The following is a 6,000-nucleotide window of genomic DNA, read 5'->3' as shown; positions in this document are numbered from 1 at the left end:
AAGTATGTGTGTTAATTTTGACGCCACTAGCACTGCTTGTTGTCATGCAATTTCTTTGCCTCTCAGAAATGATTATGACATAAAAGTGAAGTGCGTGACGAGTGTGACGTTAGGAAAACATTAGGCAGCATGGAGAGATGCAGTATGGGACCACCCAACCCTAACGAGTACTGTGTGACGTGCTACCCGTCAAATATTCACCGAGGTAGCCGGCTATCTCAGTCGGTAGAGCGTCAGACACTTAATCCCAGGGTCGTGGGTTCGAGCCAGACGCTGGGCGAAACGGAATTTTGTTCCGCTGCAGGTGTAAATTACCGTTTTTCTGATTAACGAGATTTAATGGAAATAGCAACTTTAAACTTTGCCTACGTCTCTGTCAGTCGCAAGGAAACTGTATTTGAAGGTGAAGGTGATTTTGTAGACATGTGTAAAAGACATGTTCTGAAATGCAAGTGTTGTGGTTTGGAGAGCACATCGGTTACGTGTCAGATGTGTAGCCAAGCAGTAATTTGTCGCCATAGCTGCAAATATTAGCCGATAATATGAATTGTTGTCAGCTAAAGTCTGATGATGCAGACGACCGTAAAGACGAAGTACCCAAGAGTACCGCTAGGCCGCGCCTCTGTAGCTCAGTGGTAGAGCACTGGTCTAATAAACCAGGGGTCGTAAGTTCCATCCTCACAGGAGAAAGATGAATTTTGGAAATCAGTTGCGCGTCGTGGCCGTATAGCAAACAGTACCTGTGATGACGAACAATTAGCGACAGGCGTTTTTTTAAGATTTACTCTCAGATGTGATTAAGGCGAATGGCGCAGATAAAGCATTTGCCAAAGCGGTACAGCATAAGGTGGGACGAGGCAGTCTGAATTACATTTTATAGATGTATTTCTCACATATCTCAGAGTCTCTCGCGATCTTCGTCGTCGTCGTCGTCGTCGTCGCCGCCGCTTCTGCAGAAGTAGCAAATGGCCATCGTAGCAAATGCGGCGAGGGACTGCCTGCCTTCGATTCCGAATGCACAAATTGTGTGGTCTTGTTTCTCAGTCTATATTTGGTCGGTCTCGTCAGAGGTTGAATGTAACGAATGGGTGGGAAAGAGCAAGGGGCAGCGGCTGTGTAGAACGAAAACACAAATCCTCAGGGGTGTGAGCGTTTCGAGATGAGTCGTATACATGTAAATGTTGGTCGTCAGTGACCGTGTGGCCTAATGGATAAGGCGTCGGACTTCGGCTCTGAAGATTACAGGTTCGAATGCTGTCACGCTTGTGTTTTTCCAGTTCTGAAAAAGAAACATACCGTTTTAATGTAGCAATTGAGCAGTACGAAACCGTCTGAATGTTGCTGTTGACCATTTTTTGCTTGGAGATGCTCTTGAGCTTGAAACACACACAGCAAGACCGGTGTTAACTAGCGAAATGGTCGGCAGAGTGCCGACACCGCGAGTTTTGACTGGCACTTGCACATCTAAAACAACGTCGGAAAGTAACTCGTTCGGCTTTTGAGTCACATAAAGTATGTGTGTTAATTTTGACGCCACTAGCACTGCTTGTTGTCATGCAATTTCTTTGCCTCTCAGAAATGATTATGACATAAAAGTGAAGTGCGTGACGAGTGTGACGTTAGGAAAACATTAGGCAGCATGGAGAGATGCTGTATGGGACCACCCAACCCTAACGAGTACTGTGTGACGTGCTACCCGTCAAATATTCACCGAGGTAGCCGGCTATCTCAGTCGGTAGAGCGTCAGACACTTAATCCCAGGGTCGTGGGTTCGAGCCAGACGCTGGGCGAAACGGAATTTTGTTCCGCTGCAGGTGTAAATTACCGTTTTTCTGATTAACGAGATTTAATGGAAATAGCAACTTTAAACTTTGCCTACGTCTCTGTCAGTCGCAAGGAAACTGTATTTGAAGGTGAAGGTGATTTTGTAGACATGTGTAAAAGACATGTTCTGAAATGCAAGTGTTGTGGTTTGGAGAGCACATCGGTTACGTGTCAGATGTGTAGCCAAGCAGTAATTTGTCGCCATAGCTGCAAATACTAGCCGATAATATGAATTGTTGTCAGCTAAAGTCTGATGATGCAGACGACCGTAAGGACGAAGTAACCAAGAGTACCGCTAGGCCGCGCCTCTTTAGCTCAGTGGTAGAGCACTGGTCTAATAAACCAGGGGTCGTAAGTTCCATCCTCACAGGAGAAAGATGAATTTTGGAAATCAGTTGCGCGTCGTGGCCGTATAGCAAACAGTACCTGTGATGACGAACAATTAGCGACAGGCGTTTTTTTAAGATTTACTCTCAGATGTGATTAAGGCGAATGGCGTAGATAAAGCATTTGCCAAAGCGGTACAGCACAAGGTGGGACGAGGCAGTCTGAATTACATTTTATAGATGTATTTCTCACATATCTCAGAGTCTCTCGCGATCGTCGTCGTCGTCGTTGTCGTCGTCGTCGTCGTCGTCGTCGTCGCCGTCGCCGCCGCTTCTGCAGAAGTAGCAAATGGCCATCGTAGCAAATGCGGCGAGGGACGGCCTGCCTTCGATTCCGAATGCACAAATTGTGTGTTCTTGTTTCTCAGTCTATATTTGGTCGGTCTCGTCAGAGGTTGAATGTAACGAATGGGTGGGAAAGAGCAAGGGGCAGCGGCTGAGTAGAACGAAAACACAAATCCTCAGGGGTGTGAGCGTTTCGAGATGAGTCGTATACATGTAAATGTTGATCGTCAGTGACCGTGTGGTCTAATGGATAAGGCGTCGGACTTCGTATCTGAAGATTACAGGTTCGAATGCTGTCACGCTTGTGTTTTTCCAGTTCTGAAAAAGAAACATACCGTTTTAATGTAGCAATTGAGCAGTACGAAACCGTCTGAATGTTGCTGTTGACCATTTTTTGCTTGGAGATGCTCTTGAGCTTGAAACACACACAGCAAGACCGGTGTTAACTAACGAAATGGTCGGCAGAGTGCCGACACCGCGAGTTTTGACTGGCACTTGCACATCTAAAACAACGTCGGAAAGTAACTCGTTCGGCTTTTGAGTCACATAAAGTATGTGTGTTAATTTTGACGCCACTAGCTCTGCTTGTTGTCATGCAATTTCTTAGCCTCTCAGAAATGATTATGACATAAAAGTGAAGTACGTGACGAGTGTGACGTTAGGAAAACATTAGGCAGCATGGAGAGATTCTGTATGGGACCACCCAACCCAAACGAGTACTGTGTGACGTGCTACCCGGCAAGTATTCACCGAGGTAGCCGGCTATCTCAGTCGGTAGAGCGTCAAACTCTTATTCCCAGGGTCGTGGGTTCGAGCCAGACGCTGGGCGGAACGGAATTTTGTTCCGCTGCAGGTGTAAATTACCGTTTTTCTGATTACCGAGATTTAATGGAAATAGCAACTTTAAACATTGCCTACGTCTCTGTCAGTCGCAAGGAAACTGTATTTGAAGGTGAAGGTGATTTTGTAGACATGTGTAAAAGACATGTTCTGAAATGCAAGTGTTGTGGTTTGGAGAGCACATCGGTTACGTGTCAGATGTGTAGCCAAGCAGTAATTTGTCGCCATAGCTGCAAATATTAGCCGATAATATGAATTGTTGTCAGCTAAAGTCTGATGATGCAGACGACCGTAAAGACGAAGTACCCAAGAGTACCGCTAGGCCGCGCCTCTTTAGCTCAGTGGTAGAGCACTGGTCTAATAAACCAGGGGTCGTAAGTTCCATCCTCACAGGAGAAAGATGAATTTTGGAAATCAGTTGCGCGTCGTGGCCGTATAGCAAACAGTACCTGTGATGACGAACAATTAGCGACAGGCGTTTTTTTAAGATTTACTCTCAGATGTGATTAAGGCGAATGGCGCAGATAAAGCATTTGCCAAAGCGGTACAGCATAAGGTGGGACGAGGCAGTCTGAATTACATTTTATAGATGTATTTCTCACATATCTCAGAGTCTCTCGCGATCTTCGTCGTCGTCGTCGTCGTCGTCGTCGTCGTCGTCGCCGCCGCTTCTGCAGAAGTAGCAAATGGCCATCGTAGCAAATGCGGCGAGGGACTGCCTGCCTTCGATTCCGAATGCACAAATTGTGTGGTCTTGTTTCTCAGTCTATATTTGGTCGGTCTCGTCAGAGGTTGAATGTAACGAATGGGTGGGAAAGAGCAAGGGGCAGCGGCTGTGTAGAACGAAAACACAAATCCTCAGGGGTGTGAGCGTTTCGAGATGAGTCGTATACATGTAAATGTTGGTCGTCAGTGACCGTGTGGCCTAATGGATAAGGCGTCGGACTTCGGCTCTGAAGATTACAGGTTCGAATGCTGTCACGCTTGTGTTTTTCCAGTTCTGAAAAAGAAACATACCGTTTTAATGTAGCAATTGAGCAGTACGAAACCGTCTGAATGTTGCTGTTGACCATTTTTTGCTTGGAGATGCTCTTGAGCTTGAAACACACACAGCAAGACCGGTGTTAACTAGCGAAATGGTCGGCAGAGTGCCGACACAGCGAGTTTTGACTATCACTTGCACATCTAAAACAACGTCGGAAAGTAACTCGTTCGGCTTTTGAGTCACATAAAGTATGTGTGTTAATTTTGACGCCACTAGCACTGCTTGTTGTCATGCAATTTCTTTGCCTCTCAGAAATGATTATGACATAAAAGTGAAGTGCGTGACGAGTGTGACGTTAGGAAAACATTAGGCAGCATGGAGAGATGCTGTATGGGACCACCCAACCCTAACGAGTACTGTGTGACGTACTACCCGTCAAATATTCACCGAGGTAGCCGGCTATCTCAGTCGGTAGAGCGTCAGACACTTAATCCCAAGGTCGTGGGTTCGAGCCAGACGCTGGGCGAAACGGAATTTTGTTCCGCTGCAGGTGTAAATTACCGTTTTTCTGATTAACGAGATTTAATGGAAATAGCAACTTTAAACTTTGCCTACGTCTCTGTCAGTCGCAAGGAAACTGTATTTGAAGGTGAAGGTGATTTTGTAGACATGTGTAAAAGACATGTTCTGAAATGCAAGTGTTGTGGTTTGGAGAGCACATCGGTTACGTGTCAGATGTGTAGCCAAGCAGTAATTTGTCGCCATAGCTGCAAATACTAGCCGATAATATGAATTGTTGTCAGCTAAAGTCTGATGATGCAGACGACCGTAAGGACGAAGTAACCAAGAGTACCGCTAGGCCGCGCCTCTTTAGCTCAGTGGTAGAGCACTGGTCTAATAAACCAGGGGTCGTAAGTTCCATCCTCACAGGAGAAAGATGAATTTTGGAAATCAGTTGCGCGTCGTGGCCGTATAGCAAACAGTACCTGTGATGACGAACAATTAGCGACAGGCGTTTTTTTAAGATTTACTCTCAGATGTGATTAAGGCGAATGGCGTAGATAAAGCATTTGCCAAAGCGGTACAGCACAAGGTGGGACGAGGCAGTCTGAATTACATTTTATAGATGTATTTCTCACATATCTCAGAGTCTCTCGCGATCGTCGTCGTCGTCGTTGTCGTCGTCATCGTCGTCGTCGTCGCCGCCGCCGCTTCTGCAGAAGTAGCAAATGGCCATCGTAGCAAATGCGGCGAGGGACGGCCGGCCTTCGATTCCGAATGCACAAATTGTGTGTTCTTGTTTCTCAGTCTATATTTGGTCGGTCTCGTCAGAGGTTGAATGTAACGAATGGGTGGGAAAGAGCAAGGGGCAGCGGCTGTGTAGAACGAAAACACAAATCCTCAGGGGTGTGAGCGTTTCGAGATGAGTCGTATACATGTAAATGTTGGTCGTCAGTGACCGTGTGGCCTAATGGATAAGGCGTCGGACTTCGGCTCTGAAGATTACAGGTTCGAATGCTGTCACGCTTGTGTTTTTCCAGTTCTGAAAAAGAAACATACCGTTTTAATGTAGCAATTGAGCAGTACGAAACCGTCTGAATGTTGCTGTTGACCATTTTTTGCTTGGAGATGCTCTTGAGCTTGAAACACACACAGCAAGACCGGTGTTAACTAGCGAAA

This window comes from Schistocerca gregaria, unplaced genomic scaffold (genome assembly GCF_023897955.1).
Source record: "Schistocerca gregaria isolate iqSchGreg1 unplaced genomic scaffold, iqSchGreg1.2 ptg000285l, whole genome shotgun sequence".
Lineage (NCBI taxonomy): Eukaryota > Metazoa > Arthropoda > Insecta > Orthoptera > Acrididae > Schistocerca > Schistocerca gregaria.
This window is presented reverse-complemented; position numbering follows the sequence as displayed.